The 27,736-nt window shown below is 39.5% G+C and overlaps 1 protein-coding gene across 3 annotated transcripts in view; it reads right to left on the bottom strand.

The window, feature by feature from the left end:
- NKAIN2 (sodium/potassium transporting ATPase interacting 2) overlaps nucleotides 1-27,736 on the bottom strand; it is a 1,142,378-nt gene that overhangs the window by 207,589 nt on the left and 907,053 nt on the right. The gene's annotated exons all lie outside the window — the stretch shown is intronic.

The raw sequence follows: 27,736 nt of genomic DNA, 5'->3' as shown, positions 1-27,736 counted from the left end.
ATAAGAAAAGTAGATGCACATTGATGGAAGGGAGTACTTGAAATGTATTTTCATGCACTAAAATGTCTGCTTTTCTACTGTAAACTTATGTGGATGGGTCTGTAAAAAGCTGGACAACTATCACTATGACTACTGTTATAATAAGCACATTCTTACTTATAAATATATAAAAACATGAAATGAATTTACTGATCCTAATATGTGACCCTGCTGTCATTAATGTTTTACTGTATAAGATACAACAAAAATTCATACATCTCTGCTAATATGTTTTGCAGTTAAAAAGGAAATATGGAAGTACTTTATCCTAAGCTTTTATTACAATGATAATAAAAAGTACTTTTGACTTTTGTAGAAGTCACATCTGTTTATGCTTTTTACAGTTAAATTAAACAAGAGAATAACACAGCCATACACAACTAAAGAATTATGTTCTGAACAAATCAGAATATTAGATATTGCTAAAGCAAGAGTTAGTCTAGAAAATTATATTTATATGTGGTAACATGAATGACCTGAATGGGGCCATTTCAGGTGCACCAGTAAAAAAAAATGACATTTTCAAGATTATATGAAAAATAATCAAAATGGATATGCAATAATCTGAGTGGATAAAGTTTAAAGACCATCTCTGGGCAAAGTCAAAACTTCCTACCCAGTCTCCATTTTTTTATCCCTTGCCAGCACCTCTTCCAAAAGTGGAGATGGGTTATCCAGTGCTACAAGATCCTGCTCCTGGGTGGCCAAGAGGAAGTATTCATGTCACCCAAACACTGATGTGAGCACTCAAAGAAGGATTCTCCCACTTTGCAGTGAAGAAAGAGAGAGAGAGAGATAGAGAGAGAAAGATTTGGGCCCACCCCACATAACAACATAATTAGGTAAGCAAAAGGGGCTTTTATATTAGATTTTTTAAAACTAACACGACAAATGGTTAGTGGATGTTAAAGGTTGTGTGTTGGTATAGGGTGGGGGCTTGATGCCTGGAATTTAGCCTTCAAAGAAATATTGGAAGTAAAATTGCAAGCAGATCTCCTGTCCTGACCAGAGTATTTTTTTTATACCAGGCTGCAAGGTCTTGCACTTGATTGTCTTGCCATTGTCTTGCCCTTTGATACTTTATTTACTTTTCTCTACTGTTTATCATGTTCACTTTTTTGTGTGCCCTTTTTCACTCCACAGGACTGGAGGAGACGATGTTTCTTTTAGTCTTCCCTGATGCCTAGGGGGAATATGTCAGGCCATTAGATTCTGTCTTCCCCTGACTTAAGGGTCTCCCTTTGGGAGAGCCCTCACCCAGTTCTTTTTTAGGAGAAGGACCATTGACACACCCTTTTGCACCTTTTTATGAGTATTGCACTTTGATGTACTGTATAGTTTTTGTGGACTGTGGGCAAGTTAAGAAAAAAAAACTCCTGACTGCTGCACTCTGTAAGCTTTGCTTCACTTTATATACCCATGACTACTGCTGTGCTGTATATTACATACTCCTGAAAGTTGCACTGTACATGATATATTCATTGTGTGTTATATGGTTCTGATTGCTGCATCTTGTAAGCTGTGCTGTAGATACTGCTGGATAAAGTATCTATTTTCACAACATTTGTTGTTGCATCTGTTTCAACTATTTGGTTGGTCATCCCATATACTGTAAGCCACTGGGGGATAGTTGGTGACTCAAGATGTGTTAAATGTGATATAATCCTCAGTATTATACATTAGATTTGCAGAATGTTCCCTTTTTTTGCAGAAAATACATTTGGATTAGGGTAAAGTGAAAAAACTGTTACCTAAATAATTAGCTTTAATGACCTGGGAAGCTATAGAATAAGACTGACATTATGTGCATACACCTGCAGGTACTTGCTATTCCTTGTAACTGGAAGATTACAATGTTTTATAACACTACAGGTTTGCATCAATGTTTGTTCCGTTAAATTCTGTAGAACCAAGCTGCTAGGTAATGATAACCTATTTGCAAAACAGGCAAAGCAGCAAACCACAAATTGTTGGATTTGCTTCTAAGTACAAAAATATTGAGCCAGTCTACAGAGAATCATACAATTTCTGAAAATTGATTGCCAGGATTACTGCATTGTATCATTCTTTGCAGATAAGACATCTTCATGCAAATGTTCAGGAATTCAAAAATTGCAAATCAGCAATTTTTCATATTTGATCAATCACTACAGCTAAGACCAATTCAGGAAACTATAGTGTAGCATACTACTGTAGCTACTGTATTTTTTATGAATTTTCCAGCAATTTAGCATACATATAATAATTTGTCCTCTAGTTGAAATCTGAAACAATAGGTTTATGGCCAATGATTTTCAAACCAGACAAATCAATGCAGTTTTTTTTAAACAAGCAGTCATGAGACAAAGTATTTATGCAACTCTTTTTCAAATACTAAACTGTGTATATAAAACACAGTGACAGCTGAGCAGGAGGCCTATTCACCAGTCATTGCAGCAATAACTTGGACAGCCTCCTGTGTGATAAGACAATGGAAAGGGAATTGTAGCTGCAAATCTTAGAGTTGAACAGTTTGTCTGTGTCATTCATAGACAACATTCAAAGGTACAATGCAGCCTTTCTTTCTGAAAATGTGAAAATGTATTTGTTCATTCTGCTAATTAAATCTAAATCCAATTTGAATCCAAAGAATTGCAGAGAGTGTACAGACATTAAAGAGGTCCTTTATCATCTTGTATAAAGACATAATTAACATATGGAAAGGAGTTTAGCCCTACTGAAAGCTCACATGTTTTAACTCTTTATAGTTCTGTACACAGGTGTCCATAGACCCTGATGATCAGGTTAAATGCTTTGGGTCTCATGCTCAATGTTCCAATAATCTAGTGATTATACAAGTGACAGCCTGATACCACTTGGCGTGGGATCTCTGCAGCTATTCATAGGTAAGTGATCATCAATATCTCACTGGCCACTAACAAATGGGGGGCAATGACAGCTGATCAACAACAAGGGGGGTGTGTGCTGACCATTAATGAAGGGGGGTATCCTGATACAAGATGGCACAATGACCACCAACATAAGGGAATACTTATTTCTGACCACTGAACTCTGCAAGCTCTGAAATGACGTAACTCTGATCTCTGCACTGTATGTGCTATTTTGTACATTACATAAACCTACCTGCTGTACTGTATATACTGAATAGTCATGACCCCTGCAGACTGTATGCTATTCTGTGCATTACATAGTCTTGACCTCTGCACCCTATACACTATATGCTATGGTATGCATTTCTGATAGCTGCACTCTATATGATGTGTTGAATGTTACAACACATTGCATTGCAATTTATTAGAAAATGTTGCTTCAATAAAAATGTGATCAATTTTAATAGATTCACAAAACCAGCGTAGTATTTTTCCTATGGGTCCTGTGCTTCCAGAAAATATATAATGTAGGGGGTATATTTGGAGATATATTACAAACTGTCAAAGCTGTAAGTAAAAAGTAGTGAAACATAAAAAAGTGGAAAATAGCAAAAATGGGCTGGCTGCAGAGATTAGAAGTGGAGAGCAGGGCCTGGCAGCAAGAGGGCAAAAGTATTGCATGACTAAAGTCAAACCTTTTTTTTTTAGATTTGGATAATGTGGGGAGGCTTTAGAACAATGTTATGTTTTTATAGTTGTCTGTGTCTCCGTTAGGAAGATTCCTTCAATCAATTAGTCCTGACTATTCTACTTTATGCTCTACATATTCTTCACTTCCAAACCCTGTATATTTTTTTGTATATTACACAGTCCTGACCTCTGCATTCTATACAGTATGCTATGTTGTATATTACATTATCCTGACCGAGTGCACGCTATACACTTTGTTGTACAATACACAGTTCTGTCTGCTGGCTATACACTTTGTTGTACACTATATAGTCCTGATATCTGCACTCTATATGCTCTGTTACATTACATTGTCTCAAACGATGCACTCTATGCGCTATGTTGTATGTTACCAAGGTGTTTATTGTCTCAACAGATGTGGGTTGCTAAGCATTAGGGATGAGCTGAATGCCACTTCATTTGGGGTTCACCAAACATGACTAAAGTTTAGGGGCTTAATCCAAACCCCAATAAAATCAATGGGAGAAAATTGTTAAAAAAACCCCAGTAATGGCCATTTTCTAGGGTATCAAGCAAAGGATTGTTAAACAAATGGCATAGGTTGCTTGGCACTGTCATTGAGATACTATTATTATTATTACATCGAGTTTATATAGCGCCAAAGGGTTTGCTCAGCGCTGTACAATAGAGGTGGGGGGACAATACATGAAACAGTACAGCAACAACAAACAGCACACGAGGGGTTAGAGGGCCCTACTCTTTCGAGCTTACAATCTAGGAGGGAGGGGGTAGTGGTACAGGAGGACGTGGCTGTGGGGGATGGAGTGGTAGGAGAAATGAAGGAGAATGGCTGTTAGGTGAGGGTGGGGTAGGCTTCCCTGAAGAGGTGGATTTTCAGGGAGCGCCTGAAGGTGAGGAGGGAAGGTGACAGTCTGATGGATTGGGGTTGTGAGTTCCAGAGGATGGGGGAGGACCTGGAAAAGTCCTGCAGTCGTGTGTGGGAGGAGGAGACCAGGGAGCAAGATAGAAGGAAGTCCTGTGAGGAGCAAAGGGTACGGGTAGAGTGGTACTTGGGAATCAGGTTGGTGAGGTAGTTAGGGACAGTGTTGTGAATGGCTTTGTAGGTCAGAGTTAGTAGTTTGAATTTGATGCGTTGGGCAATCAGGAGCCAGTGGAGGGATAGGCAGAGGGGGTGGCAGAGGTGGAGCGGTTGGTGAGGTGGATGAGTTTAGCCGATGAGTTCAGGATGGTCTGAAGTGGGGAGAGCCTGCACTGGGGTAGGCCGGTGAGAAGGGAGTTGCAGTAGTCAAGGCGTGAGATAATCAGGGAGTGTACGAGTAGTTTAGTGGTGTTTGGGGTAAGGAAGGTACGTATCTTGGCGATGTTGCGGAGGTGGAGCCTGCATGTGTTTGTAAGTGATTTACTAATACTAAATACTAATACTAAAACAAACAAAAAATTTTAAATTTGTTTTCCGGGGAGCAGAAGTTTAAATTATGTAAAGAAAAAAAAAAATCATAAGGCACCCCTAAAAGTCTATACCAGACTCTTATCTGAGCATGTCATCTGATAGGTCAGGAAAGGGGTGATGGGGGTGAGTGTGCCCCCTCCTCTGAACCATACCAGGTCCCATGCGCTCAATGGGCGGGGTTTCTTGTCAAGCAAAACACCTTGACACTACTGGTTTCTAAGGACTGGGTGTGTGTCTTCCTTAGCATCCATTTACTGGAAGGAAGCTGTCATATATAGTAGCTGTAAAAATACTCCTGTCAAACTAACAAAAAGTTTGGTGTTCTGACTTTTTAAATATGTTGTTTTTCTTTACAGTTGGTATACAGTGTTAGCTCTGTCCATATACATAATTGCAGAGGTTCAAACAACCTTTTGTTCTGAGGTTTATGTGTGTCTGTTAGATTGTCACTTGTGACAGTAAATACAACATATTTTGTGGGTACAAGGATTGGAGAATATATGTGCAGTGCATGCAATGAGTAGGCTCAGACTCTGTTGTAAAACAACAAATAGAGTACACCATCAAGTTGAGCCCACCTGTTGACATCAGATTCCCCCTTTACATCAAGAATCAACATTAGAATTCCTCCTCCCCCAAGTTCCCCCAACCTCAGGGTCCCCAAAGTAATCTCTCTTACATTAGAGTTCCCAGAGTAATCCCCCTTACATCAGGGTCCCCACGGTCTCCCCCTAACATGAGGGTCCCCAGAGTCACCCACCTAACATCAGGGTCCCTGGGGTTCCTCATCCTTTCCTCAGGGTCCCCAGAGTCCCCCTTCCCCCCACTGCTTACATCAGGATCCCCAGAGTAATCCCCCTTACATCAGGGTCCCCAGAGTAATCCCCCATACATCAGGTTCCCCAGAGTAATCCCCCATACATTAGGGTCCCTAGAGTAACCCCCTTACATCAGGGTCCCCAGAGTAATCCCCCACACATCAGGGTCCTCAGAGTAATCCCCCTTACATCAGGATCCCTAGAATCACTCCCCTCTAACATCAAGGTCCATGGGGTTCCTCAGCCTTACCTCAGGGTCCTCAGAGCCCACCCTAATATTAGGGTCCCTAGAGTCACCTCCCTAACATCAAGGTTCCTAGAGTCACCCCCCCCCTTGTGTCAGGGTCCCCAGAGAAATCCCTTATCTCAGGGTCCTCAGAGTAATCGCCCCCCTTACAACATGGTCCCCTAACATCAGGGTCCCTGGGGTTCATCAGCCTTACCTCAGGGTCCCCAGAGCCACCCTGATATTAGGGTCACTAGAGTCACCCCACTTACATCAGAGTCCCTAGAGTCACTCCCTTATAGGAGAGCCCCCAAAGTTTCCCCAGTTACATCAGGTCCCCAGAGTCCCCCCTTTACATCAGGGTCCCCCTCCTCCTTACATCGGGGTCCTAAGAGCCCCTCTTGAATTATAGGCAGCAAGAATGAAAGATAAAATGAATGGCTGGCCATAGACAGATCAAAATATGGCAGGTTCAGCCAAACATAGCCGAATTTCAATCCATGTATGGGCAGACTGGTTGTACTGAAGTTGATATATTGATCAACTTCAGCATAACCAGCTTGTCTGTTTTTTTTTTTGCACGATTACTGTCGGCAGCTATAGCCACAGGCAGTGATTAACCAGTTGCCAGATGGCGGCCAGGCGAACAGCTCGTCCCTCCGGGTGAACACCATATAACATCCTTTCCGGAATGCGCATTGCGCATGCCCGCAGGGCCGCTCTGCAGCGTGATCTGTCACCGGCCGTGTACCTCGGTATCGGCCCCGTTGCCAGTACTATGTGACCTGCTGTGACGAATCACAGCAGGTCACATGACAGTTGTATACAATGGATGGTTCCCTTTCATGCCATCCATTGTATACAAGTGTGTCTAGCTGTGAATGGTCACAGCGATCACATGCACGAGCTGGGCCTATCACAGCCCAGTTGTGTCATGTGATTAGCCGTGGCCAAATCACAGCTAATCACAGAAAAAAAACCCTGAATGAATCGATTTCATTCAGGTAAATGCTTGCTTATAGTGAAGTAATTCTCTGCTATAAGAAAATTGTGTAAAAAAAAAATATCACTTTCCCAAAGTAGTACAATGTATTTTAATTTCTTCATTTTCCGAAAAATGATGACAAAAAAAAATTACAATTTCAAAAAACTCGCCATGCCTTTTTTGAAATATGTCGGACTGTCTACTTTGCAAAAAGTGGTAATTTGGAGGATATCTGTACTGTTCTGACATTCTTTGACCTCAAGAAATTAGAAAATTGGCCTGGGCAGGAAGGGGGTAAAAGTACCCTGTATGGAAGTGGTTAATGTATTCTTATGGCTGGGAAAACTCCCACTATCAGAAAACAGTATCTCCACTGGAGGGATTCCTCCATCAACACAGACTGTTTTGATGAGAGAATCAAGCAATTTTCTTTCCTTCAACCTGGGGTAGAAGGAAATAAAATTGCATAATGTATGGCTTGCCTAAGAGTAGCCAAACAATCAATTGCACAGAAGTAAAGAGTTTAAATAAAGTAAACTTTCTCACCTGATAACAAAACCTTCAGTGTACACATTCTTATTTACTGCCCAGCTGATTGTGTACCTCCACCTCCACTCTATATTGACAAGTCTAGCAAGCAGATATGAACGATCACTGCACATTCCAGCTCAGCTTTATTTACTACCGAGCTGACTGTCAGTGTGCAGCTATCGTTCAGTCCAGAGTGAAGGTGGAAATACACGATCCGCCTGGCAGTAAATCAGGCTGTATTCAGAGAAAGTTCTGTGATCAGGGGAGAAGTTTTCCTTTAATTCCACACTGTATTCTGTGTCTTCTTTTACAAGGAGATAGGAGCTGCTGGAGCTCTCAATGGGACACTGCTGAGCATGATCTGGCTTTGCCCACCATTGTGTAGCATGTATAGAGCCAAGTTGCTCTGACTCTTTTACAAATCTAGCAGCCTCCTTGGTCCTGTACCCAGGACCTTATCATCCACACAATAACATTAACTGAGTTATACCCACACAAGGATTTTACCCACAGGTAGTTTAGTACACCTCAAATACAGCTTCCAGCAGTTATGCAGTATTTCCAGACGCTTGTCTGCACTAAACTCCTCAATACTCCACACCTGCTATAAGAGCATAATGTCTTTAAGGGCTTCTCCTGGAGGTAGGTCAACACCTTTGGGATCAGAGTCCCTGTAATCAAGGTTGGAGGTTCTTTCACACCCAAATATCTCTTCAAAACCCTGAATTCTGGGTCCCAACTGAGAATTTACCAATCTCATAAGGAGTGTAAGTCAGTCCTCTTCTCTCTGACTGGACTACCATAGAACCCATCACCCCACGTGAGTGAGAACCCCTGAGTACATCAACTGTATATTAATTATTCCCCTTAGAGGGACCACAACCCAAATACAGGATCCACTTTTGGCATCCTGTACACCCTGGATTTTATGGTTTTTCACAGAGTTTACTAAGAAATGCCTAAACTGCCCTTTTGTTTCAGTGAAAATGCTGCTTTCTGCTCTCTCACTGCAATGCCTTATGCTCATAGCCCCATAAGTTAGCACACGCTTTTTCACACAAAACTGTATTGCAGAGAAGAGGAGGGTGTTTATCCAGCTACATAGTTTCATAGTTAGTCACATTGTCAGGCTAAAAAAAACCCCCAAAATCCATCTGGTTCAACCAATAGGAAAAAAGATTAAACCAATAAAATACCTCCATATACTCAATCCTATAGCCACAGTTAATCTAGAGGGAAAAAAAAAATAACACATCCAATTTGCTCCAGCAGGGGAAAAAATGCTTCCTGATTCCTAGGAAGCAATAGGATATTTCCTATATCAACTACCCCTGGTGTCGATACCTATAAATGTTAGTATCCAGTTTAATTTTGATCATTTAGAACGCATCCATCTCTTTTTTAAAACAATCTACTGAGCTAGCTAGAACCGATTCTTGAGGGAGTCTATTCCACATTTTCACAACTCCTGCTCTGAAAAGGCCTTTCTGTTTGTGAAGGTTTGAAGTGATTGTAGCATTATACTGTAAGTGCACTCACAATAAAAACAACTGAATACTGTCTGTGATACTTTTTTTAATTTGCACTACCATCTAAATTCTCAGGACAAGCTTTCAGGGTATGTTCTCTTCTTCATGGTCCAAGCTGTACAAAGTTTTAGCAGAATGTTAAGTAGCACAATCTCTGAGGAAAAAAAATGCCCAAAAGAAAAAAGAAAACACAAACAAATGTAGAGAGTAATAATAACTAAAAATGGATAGTTCCTTTATGTGGAGGTTAAATCCACATACATAAAGAGTGCCCTGTTCTCTGTAATGATTTGAAACTGAATAACACTACTCCAAGTTCATGTATTTATGCATAGTGATCATATCCCCATTATTGCTTCTTCCCAGAGAGAATACATTCAGTTCAGCTAATCTTTCCTCATATCTGAGCTTACTTTCTCCAGTACTCCAAAATCGTTTTCTCGAATTGGTGCCCAGAATTGAACTGCATGTTCCAGATGAGGTCTTTGTACAGGGGCAAAATTATGTCTTTTGCTCTGGAGTCTACACCTCATTAAACACAAGAAAGTATTTAACTAGCTTTAGAAACTGCAGCTTGGTATTGCATAATATAAATAAAACTGATATCTATCTTTCTTTTACCTTTAAAAGGTTCAATTGGATCAAGCTGGCCAAACATTTGGACTTCAGTATGTTCAGTGAGTATGATCTACCAGAGTACCTAGATCCTTCTCAACCATTAAGTCTGTCAGCTGTTCTCTTCCTAGAATGTATGTTGCATGAATGTTTTTTGCCCTCAAGTGCATAACTTAATTTTTATCAACATTAAATCTCATTTGACACATAGTTGTCCAATTAAATAGTGGATTTAGGTTGGTATTTCAATTGGAGAAATCTTGTAAGCTGCAAACATAGAATATGCCAGTCAGTACTGTTCAACCACTTACAACCAGTTACAATATGCCTGACAACACCTTGACATGCCTCACCGGCTTTTTTGTGGTATTGGTGCAATAAAGACTTCTTTGTAGCAACTCAACTATGCAGCTCATTTGTGTTCAAGTATTGTCATATTGTTCTCCTTAAAAGTAACCACACCATGTTTTTCTAGAGCAGCCTGTATTTCTCCTGAGGTTACCTGAGGGTATTTCTCTGTATCCCGAACAATTCCTCTGGCAGTTGTGGCTTAGTCTTTTTTTGTCTACCTGACCTTGGCTTGGTATCAAGAGATTCCTGAATTTTCCCGTTCTTAATAACTGACTGGCATATTCAAGGCTTTAGATATCTTTTTATATCTTTTTCCATCTTTAAAAGTTCCAATACCTTGTTACACAGGTATTTTGACAGTTCTCTTTTGCTTCCCATGGCTCAGTATCTAGCCTGCTCAGTGCATTCACGTGATATATATATAAATATATATATATATATATATATATATATATATATATATATACACCTTATATATATATATATATATACTCATTATACAACATTATTCTAGCATTACAGTTGCTCAAAAACAATCGATTGATAAGCGAATCAGGCAATGTGTCTGTGTGTTTTTTCAGAAGAATATTTACATTTCTTTAGGGTAAGTCCTGCTAAAAAAATTTAAGACAATGACAATTATGCACATATTCACAGAAAGCTTCTGTTTACAGAGCTCCATAGCACAAGCTGAAATTTACATACGCAATTGAAAGGGTTCCCTGCTGACAGCTGAATGTCAAATAATTGTTGGCATTACCCAACAATCAAAATTTTTTTAAAAGAGGTGTGGGGTCCCCCCCATCCTTACCAGGCCCTTCGGGTCTGGTATGGATTTTGAGGGGAACCCCCAAGCCAAAATTAAAAAAATATGGTGTGGGGGTTCCCCCCAAAATCCATACCAGACTCTTATCCGAGCATGCAGCCCAGCAGGTCAGGAAAGGGGGGGATGAGCAAGTGCCCCCTTCCTGAACCATACCAGGCCATATGCCCTCAACATGGGGGGTGCTTTGGGGCGAGGAGGGATCCCCTGAAAAACACCTTGTCCCCATGGTGATGGGGATAAAGGCCTCTTCCCCACAACCATGGCCGGTGGTTGTGGGGGTCTGTAGGCCTGTGGGCAGGGGGCTTATCAGAATCTGGAAGCCCCCTTTAACAAGGGGGCCCCCAGATCCCAGCCCCCCATGTGAATGAGTATGTGGAACATGGTGCCACTATCAATTCCCAAATAAATGTGTAGTAAAAAAATGACAGGAGACAGTCTTTGACAAGTCCTTTATTAAAAACAAAAATAAAAAAAAATGTCCCCTGAAGTAGATCAAGCATCAATCACAATGCCTGCCGCCTCTGCCAACCCAAAAAAAGAAAAAAAAAGATCCATTCTTGACGCTGGCTCCGCCGTCTGACAGCTGTACTGGGATGACAGTTCTTAAATACTGTGATGATGTCACAATGGGGCGGGGTTACCCTACTCTCTTGTGACATCATCATGCGCTGTGATTGGCCAAAGCATTACACCTGACAGGTGCATTGCTTTGGCCAATCACAATGCACTGTCAGGGCACAGTGCATTGTGAGGCATGGCGGGTGAATAGCCCGCTGAACACCCTTGCTGTTCATGTGTTGAGTGGACACACAAACGGCTCATGTTCTAGTCGAACTTATGTTCATCTTACATTCAGCTTGAACATGAAGCTCATCACTAATAATAACCTGACAGAATTTCTAACCCTTCCTTGTTAAAAAAAAAAACTGTTTTTTTTTTTAGCCTTTGTCGACATTGGAGAGATTCCCTGTCACTTTTCATCCTGACAGAATGTGAAGGGAAATCTCCCTAATGGGGACATCAGCAAGCTCTCAAATGCCCCTTATTTGTAGACCTTAACTTAAGTTTAGGGCTCATTTACACTACCTTTAAGCCCTAAAAACCTATACCACTGTGCTACAACCATGTGCACTGAATAATAATTGAGAGGCAGCCCCTTTCAGGTGTATGGGTCACATTTGGCAGGTGGTATTGCCCACTAAGCACAAAGAGGGGCATAATTTTTGCTGTGTGTGTGTGTGTGTAAATCCCCATCCAGCTACCTTTGCGACTTAAGAGGGGTGGTTTAGGGGGCAGTAAAATGAGGTCTACATGTAAATGAGGTCTTTGGTTGCTAGTTCTGTGTATAATACACAATTGCCATGTTTATGTTCATAAAATACTCTTTCTCCTCTAGCCTCTTTTAATTACCATCTGTCTACATTCAATTGCTTTGGTATCCATTGCTTAAGGCTGTTTTTTTGATGATAACAGTGGTGGGCCATACTTGTGTAATATGTGTTGGTTGACGTGAAAGGGTAACAACACAGGGAAGGAAAACAAGGGACTTAATTGAAAGATTACAAAGTATTATATTAGTTAAAAGTTTAGGTTTGAAAAGATTAACAACAAATTTGAATAATATTTAAAGCTTACATTTGATTTGATTGGCTGGGTTTATATTTACTTGAGTCACGATTTTGTTATGCCCACTACAGCATAATCTTTGTTAATCATCACCAACTGCTGTGTGAGAATATTGATTGGAAGAGTACTCGCAATTCTAGAAATTTTAATAGAGTTAACTATTTGTAATATTAAATGTAGTTCTAATTACTTGGGCTGTATTTATACAAAATGCTACCTTAGTCACACCTCAAGCACAATAACCTTTTGTACTTGTTCTGCCACATTTATTTTAAACCCACTAAACCCAATTTCTAACTATACAGACAATCAAACAAAAAAGTAGATGGTTTCAAATTTCTTGAATCGTAAGAGCCTTCTGAAAGCTATCAACATTATACCCCTTTCCTCTAGAGCTCTCTTGCTGACTGTAGCTCCAAAAAAGGACAGAGATAGATAGACAAGAGTTCTTAGACCCATTGGGGGTTATTTACTAAAACTGGAGCATGCAAAATTTGGTGCAGATCTGCATATAAACCAATTAGCTTCCAGGTTTTGTTGCCATAGCTTAATTGAACAAGCTGAGGTTAGAAGCTGATTGGCTACCATGCACAGCTGAACCAGATTCTGAGTGGTCCAATTTTAGTAAATCTCCCCCATTATGTCTAATAGAAAGAAATAGACTGCAAATAAATGTATACTTATTCAGATGTTCATATGGTTGGAAACCTTTACATACCCAGTAAAGTGACTGGCCTCAGGTGATACACAGAGAGGAAACATGTAAAGAGGAAACACAAGTTGTCTAACTGCAGTCTTCTCTTCTCTACATGCCTTCAAGGTTCAGGATTTATAAAGCTTGTCTGAGAGTTTAAAAAAAAGGATGCAGAGAGCTTAAATTACATTGGGGGAAGAGACACACATTGAGAGTTGATTGGGGGAAGAGACACACCCCCCTCCACACAGCACACAGGAACAGAGCTGTGACTGTCAATCTGCTGGGGGTCCCTCCCCTGTCACCATTTTTCTCATGCTGTCAAAAAAAGCATGTCACTATAGAGGGATATTCTTTCTTCATATTTCATGTCTAAGGTTTACAACCACTTTATTGTCCCCCATTCTCCATCCTGCAGGTGGTAGGACATATCCAGCATTGGATGCTGACCCTTGAAACTCACAAATGAGCAATTGCAGCTTTGTTCCCTACTTAGGTATGTGATATGCTGTGGATAAAGCTCTGGACACATTAGATGCCTTCAGCTGCCATTGTTTTCTGCTGGGCTTTGGGTGTGTCTCTGCACCCTATAGGCATCCCTACCCTTAATTTTTCTGTTGCTATACATGCTCCAACATGGGTTCTTTTGTATATAAGAGCTAAGACCATGTTATACAGAGGAGCCATGACAAAGCAGGCAGTGAGACTTCCACATGTAGGCGTGATGGCTGCATTAGTTTCCTCTTTTAGGCTTTCTTTCTTCTATTTTCATCTAGTAATTCAACCAGAAAGACTGCTGTTTTTTCAGAAGCTCAAGCTCTCCAGCAGAATGTATTAGTTTACATGGAGGAGACAAACCATTTACCACTGGCAGGGGTTATTCAAATTATCAGCTTTTATTTATTCATGTAAAACCTTTATCCCAAAAGGAAAAAAAACTGTTTGCTGTGACTGCTATCAAGTGTGAACTGGAATCTGGCTTTAATTTGTTATTGTATTCAAATATGCTAATACATATGACTATCCCATGGAAACTCCAGACTGACAGTGCTGTTTTCTGCTGTGACCTGTGCTCATTCCTCTAGAGTGGTCTCTCACTAAAATAGGAGGTGTGTTACTGGCCAGATCACCAGTTGAAAACAGGGAAACAAGCCAAAGAATATAAACTGATGCAGCCACCACATAAAAATGATTGGTTAGCTACAATATAACACATTTTTGGTTTTGGATTTAATACCGCTTTAACATTTGTAAATGTTTTCTATAACAAATTAGTTCAGGCCCACTCTTCTCCAAGTTGTTAAAGCATCTTAGTAATGCAAGCTGCTGATTTAACCTTCAAGATGTGCAGCAACAGTTAGCTTTGAATGGCTGTTTCACAACTTCCCTATACTGAACAGAATGCACATTATTGCCAACACTAAAGCACTTATTGTCTAAGGCCCTATTCACACCTGGGCATAGTAGACACTTGGGCAGAAATGTTTGTTCCGCCCGCATTTCTGAAAATATGTGTAAAGCACATATTTCTTAATAGCACCCCAAATGCGGTTAGCAGTCGTGCACTTTCTACGTGACAAAACACATGAAAAATGTGCAAAAACGTTCAATGCAGAACAAGCTTGACTCATGTTCAAAATTTGGTACGTGAGTGTCTTTAGAATATTTTGTGGAGGAGTGTGTGGAGGAAAGCCGATTCAAATGACTAATACCACTACAAAAAAGTGCTATAAAAAGCTCTATAAAGTAGTGCAGTATCGTACCTACTAAAGTATTCTAAAGTAGAATTCCAGCCAAAATTTTCCTATGTTTTGGACACAGTATGAATTGGTTATCACCCATATTTACATTTTTATTAGGATTTATTTTTTCTATTTGGAAGATTTACAGTATCCCCAACTCCTGTTATGAAAGTGACGTCAAATCTCTACCAGAGACACAAACACCAACACCAATAAAAATATTTTTTGGTGAAGTGAAGAGATGCCGTTTTAACAGGGATACAGACCGCAATTGCAGTTCTGAAATAGGCTCTTCACAAAACACGTCTGTAGTCAAATATTAATTATTTCAAGTTACTTATATTTAAGAAGCTAACGCATTCCAATAAACAGGGTTTTAAAGTCAGTATGTGAAAAAAACATTTGCGCTACATGTGTGCAAATTAAACAAAATGAAATAAATATAATACAACTAAATTAACTAATATAACTAAATTAAAACTGCTGCCACCTTAAGGGAAATAAATCATATACTGTAAAGAACAAATGAACCCTAAGTGATTCAGTGGTGCTGTTAATAAACAAATTAATAAGTGACTAATTAAAGAAAGTCCATAAATTAATTCCAACGTGATAATCTTCTATTTGTTAACCAAAACCAGAATCACCACGTGTTCAACAAAAACTGTTCCCCTTTCGGGTGTACACTCACCAAATTTCCATGCCTCCCACTCTCATATGCGGCATATATCACTTTGAAAAACTCCAAGTAAAAAGAAGTATGCCAATATCAGTATATCTACAATCCTCCTTGCTCCTCTCTCCCAGAAACTGTGCAATATATGTCCACTTGGCCACTTTTAGTTTCCTCCGCTGGTGCGTTCTATAACACAGGAGCACAACTTGGAGACAGGACTGGTCAAACTTACAGCAAGATCACCAGATAGTTTATTGAAGGATTTCATTGAGTTGCTTGAACAGTAATGTTCAAGTAATGTAATTGTAACAGTAATATAATTTATAATCAATTTGCCTGCAGCACACCACCTTTGTCTCTTATGAATGGAGCTCCAGCAGAGAGAAGCTGAGTATTTGCAGAAATCAGGAATGTAGAAATGATTACGAATTACAACATTACTGTTCAAGCAACACTTATTAATTTGTTTATTAACATCGCCACTGAATCACTTAGGGTTCATTTGTTGTTTAAAGTCAGTATGACCTTGTATTTCCAAAGCTACACTTTCAATGTGTTAGTGGACAAAGAAAAGTGCTAAATTTTTAGGATTACACAAAAGAAGATAACAATGGTTAACCTTGGTTTCCTATGTCCTTGTGATCTCCTTGTGTCAAACTATGCATTCTTGTTTTAGCCACACATTATTGACAATTGCAAACCTTGTTTTGCTCAGAAAACCTTGCCTACAGTGGCAGGGATGTGCACCTTTGTTAAAAACAGTCATTTGAGCAGTATTTAAAAAAGATAGATGCAGTTTTATACCTTCTCACATGTCTTTTATCTCTCTTGTTTACAAACTGCAAATCTTCAAACAAAATACTACATCGCGTTCCAAATTATTATGCAAATTTTATTTAAGTGTCACAAAGATGAAATATTTTGTTTTTCAGTTTCACTCATGGATGGCATTGTGTGTCAGGGCTCTTTTGATCACTGAAAACAATCTCGGACACCTGTGATAATTAGATTGGTCGGTGAGCCCAATTTAAGGAAAAACTACTAAAGGAGGGTGTTTCTCATTATTAAGCAGAGCACCATTTTCAAGCAATATGGGGAAGAAAAAGGATCTCTCTGCTGCCAAAAAGAGTGAAATAGTTCAATGCCTTGGACGAGGTATGAAAACATTAGATATTTCACGAAAACTTAAGAGTGATCATTGCACTATTAAGAGATTTGTGGCTGATTCAGAGCACAGATGGGTTCGTAGAGATAAAGGCACATTGAGGAAGATTTCTGCCAGATCCATGCATTGGATCAAGAGAGCAGCTGCTAAAATACCATTACATAGCAGCAAACAAATATTTGAAGCTGCTGGTGCCTCTGGAGTCCCACGGACATCAAGGTGTAGAGTCCTCCAGAGTCTTGCAACTGTGCATAAACCTTCTATTCGGCCACCAATAACCAATGCTCACAAGCAGAAACGGCTGCATTGGGCAGAAAAATACATGAAGACTAATTTTCAAACAGTCCTGTTCACTGATGAGTGCCGTGCAAGCCTGGATGGTCCAGATGGATAGAGTAGTGGATGGTTGGTGGACGGCCACCCTGTTCTAACAAGGCTGCGATGTCAGCAAGGCAGTGGTGGAGTTATGTTTTGGGCCGGAATCATGGGAACAGAGCTGGTCGGCCCCTTTAGGGTCCCCAAAGGTGTAAAGATGACCTCTGCAAAGTATGTGGAGTTTATGACTGACCACTTTCTTCCCTGGTACAGAAGGAAGAACTATGCTTTTCGTAATAAAATCATCTTCATGCAAGACAATGCACCATCTCATGCTGCAAAGAATACCTCTGCATCAATGGCTGTTATGGGGATAAAAGGAGAGAAAGTCATGGTGTGGCCTCCATCCTCCCCTGACCTCAATCTTGTTGACAACCTTTGGATCATCCTCAAGCAAAAGATCTATGAGGGTGGGAGGCAGTTCACATCCAAAGAGCAGCTCTGGGAGGCTATTCTGACATCTTGCAAACAAATTCAAGCAGAAACTGTCCAAAAGCTCACAAGTTCAATGGATGCAAGACTTGTGAAGCTGCTATCAAATAAGGGGTCCTATGTTACAATGTAATGTGACCTGTTAAAATGTTTAAAAAGTTAAAATGTTGTTAAAAGTTTAATTGAAATAGCTTTTGATTTCAGTAAATATGCTGCAAACACAACAAATGACAATTTTCAGTTCTTTACAACCTATAAAGTGTTTTGAAACTTACTATGCGTAATAATTTGGAACAGTGCATTGTAAGTGTTTTATGTTTAAAATAAATACTGTTATCATTAGGAGGTTTGTTCAATAAAATTTGAATTGTACTCTTAATAGTTGATAACATGAGAATTATGCTGACTGTTATTTACATCAATTATTTAGGTAAATGAGAAAAATATCATTTGCATAATAATTTGGAACACGGTGTATTAGTGTACAGCTATGGCAACCTATAATTGGTTTGCGTTTACAAATGGCGGTGTATATACTAGAATTTTTTTTTAGTTACTAGTAATGACGGCGATCAGCGGCTTATAGCGGGACTGCGGCGGGCTTTCTGACACTGGGGGGAACTGACTTGGTGTCACTGACATCCCCAGTGCAAAACTTATCTGTGTGTAAAATTAATAGCTCCTAAACATTCACTGTATAGGAGATATTCCAGTGAGCAGCAGCCAGTGACATCACCACCGCATGCCATCACTTCAGAGGTCTGTGACGTGGCTGTGTCTCCCATGCACATACATGGAGGGTAATGTTATTGCAGCACAGCCATTCAAATGTCCAGAGCCTACGAACCTGGAAGGGAGGAAGATGGAATTCCAATCATGTCTCTAGAAGGAATTGTTCTACAGTATATGTAATTCTGTCATAATGTGCTAGTATGCACTGCATAAACCAGGAGGGGGATGCTTTTTTTTAATAAGTTTACTAACATTTTAAGGTTATAAGCAATAACTGACAAGAGCACTTCAATAATCTCTGCTCATGGTGGGCATGCAGTGTGTTTTTATCCTAATCCTTGGAACTATTTGTACTCAGACCATGATTTTTATGCTGTTGTGTTGGTTGGTACACAATAATCATATCTGCCTTAAAAGTCCTATGGGGATTGTGTATGATATTTTTCCTTTAGTGAGGGATATTGGCAGTAAGAAATATCACCCACCTATTTGCCTCTATATGTCTGGATTTACTATTCTAGAATTCAAAACACACAACCTATTTAAAGTGGAAGTAAACTACCATAAAAAACATAAACAAATGCAGCCCCAGGAGCTTTTGGCCATAATGTGCAAGTATACTCAGCATTTACATGGCAAAACAATCCCCTCCAGTGCTACTAAGTCTACACTGTTTCCAGACCCGGGGACACTTTCATGTTTGCCTGATTTTCTTCCAAGTTTGGAGTTTTTGGTTATCTTGATTGGGTGGGGCAGGATGACATAACCCCCATGCATGCACACACGAGTTACTTTATCCTGTCATAGAGCTGTTCTGGATTTATATACTGAGCTGCACCTAAACAGCTTTGTGTATGCTCAGAAAGGAAAAATGCTTACAGACAGGGAGAAGCATTTATTGACCAAAGAGACATACAGAGTCTCCTCCACAACAAATAAAAATGAAATATGTCAGCATTAAAACCACTTTCCGTCCACCCTATAGTAGATTTACTGCTACAGGGAGGGCATTCTGTGCAAAATCACTATATAAACCTGATTTTTCATTTCCATCACAGTGAAGCACGTGCCTGCCACCAGAGCTCCACTTCTGCTGTGATTGAAAACAGCAGAAGTCAATCAACAGGTGCCGCTTAATGGATGAGTGCCGCTTAATGGATGGCTGAGGAGACTGTCAAATAAAACCCCTGCATTTTTCTTGGTTTCCGTTATAAAAGTTTGCAAATAAGTAATTTTTCTTTATAAATTTGGGCTAAAATGTATACTGCTACATTGCTTTGGTAAAAATAATCCCAATCGGTGTGTATTACTTGGTTGGTGTAAAGTTATAGAGTCTACAAGCTATGGTACCAAATCATTGAAAATTGATCACACTTGATCAAACCTGATGTACTGATGTACTCATTTCTTGAGATACTAACAAACCAGGACAGTACAAATACCACCCAAGTGACCCCTTTTTGGACAGTAGACATTCCAAGGTATTTAGTAAGATGCATGGGGAGTTTTTTGAACCTGTAATTTTTTTCCCACAATTCTTTGGATAATGAAGAAAGTAAATAATTTTTTTTAATTATATTAACAGGTTTTCCTCTCACGCAGCACATGCATACTTGCAGTTTCACCCCAAAGCACATTCTGCTGCTCCTCCTGAGTATGGGGATACCACATGTGTAAGACTTTTCCACAGCCTGGCCACATTCAGAGCCCCAACATCCAAGTAGTACCTACGGGCGTTCTGGAGGCATAAATGACACATCTCATTTCCTAACTACCTATTAACTTTTTGAAGGCCTTGGAGCACCAGGACAATGGAATTACCCACAAAATGACCCAATTTTGGAAATAAAACACCCTAATGTATATTCTATGAGGCATAATGAGTCTTTTGAACATGTTTTTTTTTTCCACACGTTTTTGGAAAATGTGGAAAGAAAATGAAAATTTTTGTTTTACACAAAGCTGTCCATTTATAAGATATTTCTAACACATAGCAAGTATATACCAAAAAATTACACCCCAAAATAAATTCTGCTACTCCCCTTGAGTATGAGGATACCACATGTGTAAGACTTTTTCACAGCCTGGCCACATACAGAGGCCCAACATCCAAGTAGCACCTACAGGCGTTCAGGAGACATACATTACACATCTCATTTCCTTACTACCTATCACATTTTTTAAGGCCCTGGAGCACCAGGACAATGGAATTACCAACATAATAACCCCATTTGGAAGGCAAACACCCCAATATATATTCTAAGGCATAATGAGTCTTTTGAACATGTCGTTTTTTCCACAAGTTTTCAGAAAATGTGGAAAGAAAATGAAAATTTATTTTTTTACACAAAGTTGCCCATTTATAAGATATTTCTAACACATAGCATGTACACACCCAAAAATGACACCGCAAAATACATTCTGCTGCTATCTTTTTGCACTACTGGTGGATGCCTGCTCCTTCTCAGATCTACTGAACCTCTTTGTTTGGACTCTCTCCTACTCGGAATCTGTTGCTGACCCACTGCTTTCAACTGGCTCATACTCCGAATCTGAGTCTGACAGAGAGAGTTCCCCGCTACTCTCATCCATCATACTTAGTATCTGGAATCCTTCTCACTGGTGTATAATTTTTTTAGACATGTTTATGCTGCACTGCTGATATTGATGATGTTGATTTTGATGTTCACTGGTAAAGATGCTTATCACTGGTACAGATGTGGATTTCACATTGATACTCTGTGACAGATATTAATCACTGGTACAGGTGTGGATTTTACTCTGGTACACTGTGCCAGATGTTATTCACTGGTACTGATTTGGATTTTACACTAGTACTATATGACAGATATTGAGCACTGGTAAACTGTGGCATATGTGGATTTCACACTGGTAGGCCGTGACAGATGTTGATAACTGGTGCAGAAGAAGATGAGCACTGGTACACTGTGGCAGATGTGGATTTGACACTGGTAGGCCATGATAGATGTTGATCACTGGTACAGAAGTGGATGACCACTGGTACACTGTGACAGATGTGGATCACTGGTACAGATGTGGAATACCACTGGTACTGTGTGACAGATGTGGATCACTAATACTGTGTGAAAGATGTGGATCACTGGTGCACTGACAGCTTTGTGAGGGACACTAAGGGGTGATGTGTGTGTGTTTTACACAGATTGGCTCTGCTTCTCCTCGCTAGTGGGCTCTGTGTAAGGAGAGGCAGAACCAGTCAACAGACTGGTGGCTTTGTTGACATCACATGATGGTTGTGATTGGACACAGCCATCATGTGATCAAAATAGCCAATCAGAGAGCCCTTCTGCCATGTGGCGTTGTGCTGTGTCCAGGAGACACAGGCACACCGAGAGTGCGGAGCTGCATGGCCATGTTCTGAGGAACGTTCAGGAACATCCACTCAGAACGGCAAAGATTCCACCTGGCCCTTTATGTGCAACGGCCAGGTGGGAAGCAGTTAAAGAATTTTAATGCACACAAACACAATATAATACCCACATTTTTGGTAAAATAGAAAATATGGTGTTGCACCGAGTAAATAGATACCAAACATGTCACATTTTAATATTGCGCATGCTTATGGAATGGTGACAAACTACAGTATTTAAAAATCTCCATAGGTGACGCTTTATATGCCTTTACAGGTTACCAGTTTAGAGTTACAGAGGAGGTCAGGTGCTAGAATTATTGCACTCACTCTGATGTTCGCGGCAATACCTCACGTGTGTTGTTTACATATGCGTATGAGACCAATGCGTACTTTAAATTTTTACACTGTGGCAGACATTGACAGATGTTGACATGTGGACAGGGACAAATGGTGCTTGGGGCACTGGTGTGGGATGGCTGCAGATCTGTGTAACTGATTAATAAAATCACCTGCTACACAGATCAACTGTCACAGTTTGCAGCATCCTCCACCCCCCACTGAGATCTCTCAGAGCTCAGCGGAGGGAAATAACTGCAGAGACACGTGCCTCTGTTGACATTCTGAGACGGCTGTGATTGGACAAAGCCATCACATGATCGGGGGGGCCAATCAGAGAGCCCATATCCCAATCCGAGATGGACTGTGTCTGAGGGACACATCCATCACAGAATTGTGCTGCTGCGTGGCCCGGGGCCGTGCACAGGAATGTGTTCTGAAGGACGTATAGAAACGTCTACTCAGTAGGGGGAAGCTCCCACCTGGCAATTTATGTACATTAGCCAGGTGGGAGGTGGTTAATACAGTGATGGTGTATATTTTTAGCATATACACTATATTTAGTTTCAGACTGTCCAATGCAATATTGCAGTCCTGTTATAAGTCACTGATTTCAGCCATTACTAGTATATATTAAAAAAATTATAATTTGTAATTTGTACTTGCTATAACTTTTGTGCAAACCAATCAATATACTCTTATTTTTTTTTACCAAATATATGTACCAGAATACATTTTGGCATAAATTTATGAAGTAATTAGTTTTTTTTTATTTCTTTATAGGATATGTTTTATAGTAGAAAGTGAAAAAAATATATATTTTTTTTAAATGTCTGTGTTTTTTCATTTATAGTGCAAAAAAATAAAAAACCCAGAGGTGATCAAATACCACCAAACGAAAGCTCTATTTAAAAGGGAAAAAATTACATAAATTAAATTTAGGTACAGTGTTGCATGACCGCTCAATCATCAGGTAAAATAGCACAGTGCCATAGGCAACAAATGGCCTGGACATGAAGGGGGGTAAATCTTCTGGAGGTCATGTGGTGGAAAAAAAAAAGCTTTATTTCTGCTTTGAGTTTCATCCATCACTTTAAACCAACTATATAACTATTAGGGATAAACAAAATGATTTTGAGGGGAAGTTTGAGAAAATAAATGTAAAGAGAAAATCTGCCTCTTCCACAATCTAATCACCTCTCTCTAACTAATGAAGGACAGAAAAAATAAATCTCACAAACTGCCCTACGCTCGCTCATTAATCAATATTATATCCATGCTCTCTCAAACACACTGATCACAAGCACTACATATAACCCTCACAAGGATTAAACATAGAAAGCCTGCCTTTTGAAGTGGCCTCAAAATCATAATTTACTGATTGGTTCCTAGGTGTGCTTTGATTGCTGTCACAGGGCTTGCAAAACAACATACAAGGGGTTTCCTAAAGCAACACTCAAGCCAAAAATAAGAAACAAATGTATCGTCTATTAACAGATACAATAATAAAACCAGCTTTTGCTACAATATTTAGCTTCAGTTCAGAGATTTCCTCTACTGTATTTTTTTATACCACTAGATGTATGTAGTCTGATGGTCTGAAATATTTTACCCATTTCCTCTGAATCCAGGTAAACTTAGGCACCTTACTCAGCTTGTAATGTCAAAACCATATGAACTCCAGCAGCCAGGAAAAATGTAAGTAAACTCTTGGCTGTTATAACCAGGATTAGTGAATAGGTTTAAAGGTAGATTTCTTTTTCAATTACATTTTGTCTAAGCAATTATGTATGGTAAAATTAAATGCTAATTGCTCATTTAAAATCTCTCTGCTCATCCCTACTATCTAAATAAGTATGGTTATAGTTAGATATGATACTGTATATGCATTATGTTACTAAATGGATCCAACAAGTATATCACTATTGTTCAGAATCACCTTTACAGTCACTTACAATTGCTTATCTTGTTACCTGTAAATTATATAGAACCGTGTACTGCCTTATTTGTGTCATTCAGTTGTATCTGAATAATCCTGGATGAAATCTGCTTCAGATTCCTTCATTATGTTTAACAAATGATATGTGTTATTACATATCATAACATTTTCTTAAAAGATAGACAAATGTGTCATCATACATCAAATATAATTGGGTGCTTTAGACAAACATAAAGCACATTGATTTTTCTATCTCAGTGTACATGACGTTTTGTTAGTTACAGATCAATATGACCAAATTTCTTTATGCTGTTAGGAAAAAAAGGAAAGTGGGCGAAGTATCTCTTAAACAAAGATACTCATCTGTCAAATGCTAGAATGGACATGATTTCCCTGCTGATTCGTTTGCCTCTGAACGATGATCGCGCCAGCCTTTTTAAGAAGTAGATACAGGGATTTATCTGGTCATATTTCATGGGAATTAACCAGTATTTGCTTCTGGGGCTGTGCAATCAAATATTCTTGCCTACACCTCACTTAGCCTGCTTCTTTCATTTGTAATATATTTTAGACGACCTTCAAGACACATGTTCTATTTACTCCAGGGAGTAAATGCAGGCAAGGGGACAAAATTAATAGAACATATAAGTAAAATACAAAATAAAGTAAAAAAAACCTAGCACTTGAATGGTTTATTTGCAAGAAAGGACTGAAAAATTCTCAGATTGTATGACTTAAGTGCCATTATTTGTTTTCCAAAAATAAGAGAAGCTTATTATAAGAGAAGGCATGAAAACACCTAAGCAAGTAGTTTCTACAACTTTACTTTGAAATTCTATTCTGTTTTCATTTTTGGACAAACATACAGGGATAGAACATAAAACACTTATTTCCTGACACGTAGGTTAATAGGGCTTTGACATTTTATGGGATTCAGGGATAAGTGCAATGGTGTATGCAAAGGCAATACGTTTAAACGTTTTTAGATAGGGAACAGATATATCTTATGACAAGTTTTAAGTTTAAGACTCAATCCTTTATTTTTCCTGGTGACCATTGAGATTGAAACAGGAAGTGAGGGAAAATTTTAAAATGTCTGAATTGTCATTAAAAGTAGATGGGAGGTTTCCAGTTAAGATGTAATCTGGTGAAAAATCTTTAAGAGGAAAAATCCCTTCACCTTTCTTTCTGTTGTGACAAGATGTACAGGGAAAGTAAAAAGGAAATCTCTCCAACGAGACACGGATGGCAACAAATACTCAACAGGGTTTTTCACTTTTCACTGATCTATAAAAAATGTTTTGGCTACAGGATGTAAACAAACACACAAATGAACACACATTGATCATCGGTGTACAGGGGCAGACTGACCATTCGAGCACTCGGGCACTGCCTGAGGGCCTGGGGTCAGTAGGGGGTCCCATGAAATGCCCCTAGTACCTTTTTATAGGCTTTTTTGGGTGTGCTTTGAGTGTGGGCAAGGACACAGGGGCCCCATGATCTTCTATTGCCCGGGGGCCCCATGAGTTGTCAGTCCGCCCTTGTCGGTGTACTCATCATTTCATCACCTCATCACTCTCTAAAGTTATAGGGAATTAGACTGCATAGGTCAGTTTAAACTGTGATGAGCACATAGACTCAAGAGTTCCCTGTGAAATTATAAAGCCTACAGAGGCCACCAAGCTGATATATCTGTCCAGCTTGTTCATAGTTTACCCCAGGGGTTCAGACATAGACAGATTGAGGTACTATTTAAAATAAAAAACTAACATCAATACAAAATCAAACTAAATGGTAATCTGTCTACACTTGCTTGTTAACCCAGACCCTAAAATAAATCCTTAAAATGTAACCCCCCCTTCTAATATGTATATTTAGGCTCTATATATTCTAATATATAACACATCAAATGTAACCTCATTCAAAACATTTTGGATTGAGTAAGAAATAGTTAAAACCCTTGATAGGTTTTGTCTTGCTGCCTCTCTCTCTCTGTAAATGAGTGGAAAACCTTACAAAGAGAGTGGAAATCTATTTTTAGACAGCTCTCATCACAAGAAGATTTTTCTTTACCTTCTGTTCTGGTGACAACCGTATAGTTTTGCATCATTCTCAATCTTTGTAACAAGTCATTTCCCAGAGCTCTGACCCTTCCACATTCTAAAAAAATACACTTTAACCTAATACCCACACTTAACGTGTATGTTAGCCCCCCCTTCCCCCCCAAGAAAAAAAAAAAATTACACACACATCCCCTTAATTGCCTTGATGTGGCAGAATTGATAAATGTCTTCCACTGCTCTTGTAAAATGTAGTACTGGAATTGAACTCCCAGCAGCTACCCCTGCAAGAATTTTAAAAGCCTGGTAACAGTGTCACAGGGAATAGCAGTTTCTCACTACAGAAAAAATGGACAAGGTCATTAAATAAAAAGCACTGGGTTATGCTCTGGAAGGGAAGAGGGATGTTTGGGGTAAGTAAAAGTAATACATGCACTTTAATTCTTAAACTACATGTAATCCCTGTCAATGAACTTCTCTTGCTTCTCCTTGGTTCGGCCTATTTAAAATGCCATTCAGAAAATATGTTAAGAAAGCGGCACCCCAATAAGATCTAGACAATAAATAGATAAAGTGGTCACTCAATTCAGACAGAAGCAGCTGCCACTTTAAAACTGTATACTACACTTATCACATGGAACGGTTTTGTAAAAGATAAGGCACTGGCCCTTTAAATCATTAGCAAAATTGAATTGTGCAAATAATCTTAAACACATGAATAGCATTAATAAATACCAATACAATGTGAAAAAATATAATGTTTATTAAGTGTAAAAAAAAGTCCCATGTCACCACATTCCTGTGTATACAGATCAGTGAAAGTTGCTAAATCTTCCTCACTATAAAATATTTTTTATATAAGGGCTCCACCATGTGTACAGCTGAAATGCCAACTCACCAGAAGGACATGGCCATAAACAATGGCCAGGCCGGCAATGTAGACAAACTCCCGATATTTTGCAGTTAATTCTTCTACATGAACTGTACCATTATTCCACATGTAGATGTTATCAGGGGTGGGCTGAAAACTCATGGGGCCCCTGGGCAATAGGGGATCATGGGGCCCCTTTATCCTTGCCCAAACTCAAAAAAGCCTATGAAAAAAGTACCAGGGGCATCTCATGGGGCCCCCTACTGACCCTGGGCCCTTGGGCAGAGCCCAAGTTTCCAAATGGTCAGTCCACCCCTTGATGTTATCAATATGAGAATCTCACCAATTCAGTAACAAATGCAGAAAAAAAAGCCCAATAATAGAGTGACATAGTGTAGTAGTTTATTATAACTGGTAAATCACAAAGTAAAATATGTCAATGCACTCACATGATTTTGGTGCCAAGAGAGCACCAACACAAACAGCTCACTTGCATCGCCGCTGTCACCAGTTGAGCCGGTGTGCATTCCAAAGACCGGATATGACATGGACCTGGGGACTGGAAGTGATGTCAGTGAATCAAGCCGCGCATAATCAGGAAGTCAGAACGAAGCCATATCATTCTGGTGAGTTGGCATTTCAGCTGTTCACATGGTGGAGCACATAAAAATATTTAGCCACTTTCCCTGACCTATATACAAAGGAATGGGGTGACACAGGACTTTTTTCTTTCACTTTTTTTATTG

The sequence above is a fragment of the Staurois parvus genome, unplaced genomic scaffold (genome assembly GCF_062004578.1).
Source record: "Staurois parvus isolate SC_StPar_1 unplaced genomic scaffold, SC_StPar_1.0 ptg000397l, whole genome shotgun sequence".
NCBI classification, from domain to species: domain Eukaryota; kingdom Metazoa; phylum Chordata; class Amphibia; order Anura; family Ranidae; genus Staurois; species Staurois parvus.
The sequence above is the reverse complement of the archived record's forward strand: the minus strand, read 5'-3'. Positions and strand labels throughout refer to the sequence as shown.